Here is a 6,039-nt window from a genome sequence, read left to right as displayed (position 1 = left end):
ATAGGCCGAGCGCGAGGACAGTTATTGGCAGAAGCTCGGGCCAATCAAATCACAGTTCCAGCAGCATCCGTTCGCTTGCAAACTAATAAGAGATGTGTGGGCGGGTCTATCATTAGAGGATGCCGGTGAGGTTTCAGTTTTTATGAACCTTAGTGAGGAGGAAGCAATAAGTTACGAAAGTTACACACAGAAACAGCGGAATTATACAGTGTAAAGACGAATAAATCTATAATTTTTATTAATACTGTGACTATAATAGTAGTAGAAGTATTTTTATTTCTATTTCTAGGCCTTGGTGTTTTTATTGCAGTAACTGGTTTGCTCCATAATCAACATTTTGGTAATCCTTCTATAAGACAATATGTGTTTCAACTGTGTACATTTTATAGTATTCTAAATCTATATTCTTTCACTGTTGCTGATGCATTTGCCCAACTGTGTAAGGTAAAATAAACCTTCCACAGATGCACTACCTTATGCCATTCTTCGTAAAATGCATCGTTTACGACCCAGGCTGACTCTTTTGTGAAGTTTATTCTTGTGTGGTGATCACTGCTCATATTTACATTTGCATCACTGTAACTGTGCGCTTTCCTTCAGGCCGAAATCCTTTTACATTGGAGCTATGACTTCCATTCATTGTCGTTTTTTATGAGCCATTGATTTTTGTTACTACCTTTATGTGTATGGGACTCCTAACACTACACAGAATAAGGTAGCGTCGACTACTTAAGATTTTTCACAGATAAACACAAGAATGTAAAACTATGAAACACGCAATGAGGAAGGAGTTCCACTTTGGATCGTTGACTCCATCATGTGGCCTTAAGGCCAAACTACAAGTGCAAAGACATTGAATTGTATTTTTCTTGTATTTGTTGAAGACCATCGCTATAAAACTGAGGTACTGTGCAGGCTCTGTATTGGTCTCAAACAAAAAGTGTGAATAAAGGTCTGTTTAGTAACGTATAGCATCAAAACCTGAGTCATCAGCAGAAAGAAAAAAAAATCAGTCATTCTGAATTATTCTCATCACACAGCAGACACCGCTGAACGACCTAATTAAATTATAGCCTACTTTGCAATATGATTTAGAACAAGCAAATGAGGGTACTGTGCTTTTAGTCCAGAATCACCCTATTATCAGAAGAACTGTTTTTGAGCTCCTCCTTTCATGTTGTAGCATGAAAGGAGGAGCTCACTTCCAAGATCCTTGGGGAGCATTACATAACTCATTAAAATAAAAATAAATCAAAAACAGCACAAACTAACCATTTATAGCTGATGTGCCCACAATCATTCATAACTCTGAGGCTAAACACAGTCTTGTGTGATGACTGGCAACAGTCTCAATTGGCCACTGAAGGAACAGCACATTTTGGAACTGCCAGTTTCATTTACAAGTGAGCTGAAAACCAAAAGGGTGCTCCCATGGAATTGCAGATCAGTGACTTAAAGTATAAAGAAAGTCTCTAGGCATCAGTTATGCATCTGAGTAGTCATTTTGTTGGGTCTCACCATGGCATAATCGCCAAACAGTTTATTTGTGCTAAATATACCATCTGTACATGTTACAGTAAAACTATCCCAGTGAAAAAGCACAAATAACAAGCTCTCACTTTTCTCATTTATCTTCCTTTTTTTATCTTCAAGTGGAGGGAATTGCTTCCTTTACATTACCAAGCCTCTCTGCCCTCAGGCACTTACAGCCATCATATGGTCTCACTCCACGTGCTGACGAGACGGCTTTGGTGGAAACTGTTGAGATGACTGCCAGCTGGAGGCCCGATGTGGATCTTTTATCTGAACTCATCATGTTTTGCCGTCAGCTTTTTACTTCACATAACAACGAAAGCTCCGTATCCGTCAAATCATGTCATCTGCTACAGTATTGGTTTATCGTCAGGCCCCAGCTGAAGGAGCAGACGACGACGAAGAGCTTAATTTGTGTGACAAATGAGTGCAACTTATACACACAACAAATGCTGTTGTTTTCATTTCTCCAGCGCATCATATTGTGTGCGAGGTAACATGAGTACAGCCTACTGTAAGTATCCATTAGGGCGTTAAGTGACATGTAGAATTTCCAAGATTCCAATTACGCTAATCTCTTGGAAAAGCGTGAGAAACACCAGCATTATCAGTTGTGCATGTGAGCAGCCTAAACAAAGGCCTGCTGGCTGGCAAACTGCCATCGGTGTTGTTTTCTCACCGTACCTGTATAATAAATACATGTGCGGACTTAAGTTGCTCCCACAGGAAAACCGGGGCTGTCCATTAAAGTCTGTTAGCTTCATCCCAGAAGCATGTAAGAGAAATGATAGTGAATGGAAAGGGAATGGTTGAGTAAACTAAGCTGAAGAGACATAAATGTGTCCACGTCTGGTTTGTCGGAGGCAGCCTGCAGGTAAAACTCCTCAGACTCTAGGAAAAGGGTGCTTTTAAAATGTCACTTCCCTTAGTTATGCTGCAATAGACGTAGGCTGCTGAGGGATTCCCATGATGCATTGAGTTTTTCCTTTTCAGTCACCTTTCTCACTCAATATGTGTTAATAGACCTCTCTGCACTGAATCACACTTGTTATTAACCTCTGTCTCTCTTCCACAGCATGTCTTTATCCTGTCTTCCTTCTCTCACCCCAACTGGTCGCAGCAGATGGCCCCGCCCCTCCCTGAGCCTGGTTCTGCCGGAGGTTTCTTCCTGTTAAAAGGGAGTTTTTCCTTCCCACTGTCGCCAAAGTGCTTGCTCATAGGGGGTCATATGATTGTTGGGTTTTTCTCTGTATCTGTTATTATAGAGTATACTGTACAATATAAAGCACCTTGAGGCGACTTTTGTTGTGATTTGGCGCTATATAAATAAAATTGAATTGAATTGAATTGAATTGAATTGAATTGAATTGAATTGAAAAGTGTTGGGAGACGGGACTTGTAGAAAAGCAAGAGAAATGAAATAACTGAAAGAAGTTGGATTTATCTTTTTTTCTTTTTAAAATGTAGAATCTTACATCTATTTGTAGTTTCTTGTGTTTTCTTATCATTGTTGTGTAGCAGCCATTGCTGAAGTGTTTTTCCTCTGGGGAATTACACTTCTTCTGTGTATTCTGTGCTGAAAAAAGTGATTCTTGTATTACCAGTTCATTTTCTACTTCCAAGAAGCAGCAATCATACACCTGGTGTTTACGACACCAAAGAGGAAGTTGCAGTTAACCACAGATTTACTCTTGATTGACTTATTTATTTCCTGCATGGGCACAGGGAGAGAGAGCCAAAAGACATTTTTATTTTTACATATTAAAAAACATAATACAGAAATGTAAAAATGTGCTATTTATTTGGCTGTCGAACACAGAGATGTTTAAAACTAAATTCATAGACAAGAAATTGTCGGAAAGAAAGTTAATGACTGAAACATAACACGCTAATGATCTTGGCCCAATTGAACTTGATGGTAACATGTTATGCTCAGAATGATAAGATAAGATAAAAAGTGAAGAACTCAATCTATAATCTAATTCGATACAATAGTGAGATTACATGTAACGTAAATAAAGGTATTTTGTTTTGAGGTCAAATTTTTTTGTATCTGTCCCTGTGTTGGTAGAGTTCAAACAGATGATAGAGAAAGTGTTCAGCTGCATGTCCGGATCCATTAATTATCCACATCCATTTACCGCAGCCCCAGTCATTTACATGACCTCTGCATCAGCTGATAGAGGAATTTTACAGTGTGTTGATTCAGACAGATTCAATGACACATTGCCTCACTGAGTAACATGGATGCTTTTCATCAGCTAGCACTACAGTATTCAGGCCACAGAAGGGTTCCCTTGCACTAACAGGTTCAGGAAGACAGCACTTTTCAGTCACAACTAATGCTGATCCTCCTCCACATTTCTTCTTACTGATCAGATTATAGCTGGTATAACTGAAGAATTTCTAAATCGCTGAAAAATGCCCACTATACAAAAAGCTGCAAGTGGCCACTTTAGATTGGCAACCATGGTACATGGTACAAAAAGCAGTTGATGTAGAGTGGATGTAGACTGTTACACACACGCAAGCACACAGTGTACCCTTAAAGCCTTAAAGCATAATGTTTCCACCCACATGCTTGACTATGCGGATGGTGTTCTTTGGTCATACTCAGAATTCCTCTTCTTCCAAACACGGTGGGTCGAGTTACTGGCACAAAGCTCAATTTTAGTTTCCTCTGATCACAGCACTTTCTCTGAATCATTTAAATGTTCACTGGAAAACTTAAGGCAGGCCTGTACATGTGCCTTATTGAGCAGAGGAATTTGTTATGACATAGCGTGTTATCAGTGCTGTTCTTAGTTACCATGATCCCAGCTGCCTTCCCAAGCTCCTCCCATGTAGTTTTGGGCTGACTAGCCTTCCTAAGCTCATCCTCACCCCAGGAGGCAACTGGGGCGAGCCAGCAGTTGTCACCTTCTCACCAAGCCTCATGCAGTCTTGTAACTTCTATATTTACATTTATAATATATATTTATAACTTTTTTTCAGGAGTTTTGGATGATATTCTGTTTCTCTTTACTGACATAAAGCTACCACAAAAATTACAGATAGTACGTGGTGTCATCTTCCGGTGACCATGAATATCACTCTGACATTGTGAAATGTCTACTGGTGTCTGAGATGTTTCCAGTTTGGACCAATTAAAATGTGTAATAATATATAATTTAATGGGGATATCCGGTAATCCCCCCCCAGGAGAGGTCACTCATGACACCACTACACATTCTCAGCAGTCGTCTGTCCCTCACACAGAAACTCACTCTCTGTCAAATTACATTTCCTCCTTGTAATTTTACACCACAAACCTCATCCCTCATTGCCACACAGATCCCCAGGGAAATCCAGTGCCAATTTAGAACAGGTTTGTGCAATATAGGCTCGCATTGATTGTTTGTATATTGGCTGCAGGTTGTCATTCAGATTGGTCCTTTTTGTTGGAATGAGGTTTTAGCCGATGTTGTGACCCAAAGAGACAGAGCTCAATCTATTTCCATCCCAAGAGGGGAACTGCAGTCTCCAAACCTGCAGTGCCTGCATGGAAAAAGTTCATTGTTGTTGTTTTTTATTTAAAAATTTTAAATATATGCGATTAGTTTCACTGCAAAATTCACTTCATTAAACAGTTTAAATTAGCGGTCTCCAACCTTTTTTGCACCACAGACCAGTTTAATGTCAGACAGTATTTTCACGGACCGGCCTTTAAGGTGTTGCGGATAAATACAACAAAATAAAATGATACGATCAAGACAAAAACTGTGGTATTTTGTAAATATAATAATAAACGCACATTCACTTGTAATTGTGCAACTTTATTAGCAGCGTCCTCCTGAAATGCGCCAACAACATTGAGCGTAACATCCTTAATGCTCTCTGGTCGCTATGGTAACGAGTAAATATTTCTTTCAAAATAAGACACACAACTACAATAAGGGAAAGACCCAGGGAAACCGAGTTAACGATAAAAACTCTGAAAACCATACATTTCAAACCCGAGCCTCAACTCTCGCGGCCCGGTGCCAAACAGCTCATGGACTGGTGCCGGTCTGTGGCCCGGGGCTTGGGGACCCCTGGTTTAAACCATTTGCTGGACTTTTTTTCTCACTGAAATATTATTGTATCCTGTCATTGGTGCTAAAAAGTCATGGTTAGGTCCCTCAGACATTTGTCTGTGGAGAGAAGCTAGTGACTTTCCAAGTTCCCAGAATTGTTTTCCTGCTTTAAAATTCCTTACATATATATATACATATACATATACATATACATTACATACTTAGCAGTAGTAGCACTAAAAAGGTATTACTAGTAACATGCAAAACTAATTTGGTTGATTTGGTTCTACTTTTTACTTGGTCGACACCAAAGCTTTTACCATATGCAGTACATCAGGAAATCACACAATACGGGTTGAAATTGAAAGTGTTAAAACAATTCTGCCACTAATAAATTCAGCTTATTGCATCCCTGTAAAAAGCAGTCATGCACTTCCTGCTTTTGGGATGT

The sequence above is a fragment of the Oreochromis niloticus genome, linkage group LG9 (genome assembly GCF_001858045.2).
Source record: "Oreochromis niloticus isolate F11D_XX linkage group LG9, O_niloticus_UMD_NMBU, whole genome shotgun sequence".
NCBI lineage: Eukaryota > Metazoa > Chordata > Actinopteri > Cichliformes > Cichlidae > Oreochromis > Oreochromis niloticus.
This window is presented reverse-complemented; position numbering follows the sequence as displayed.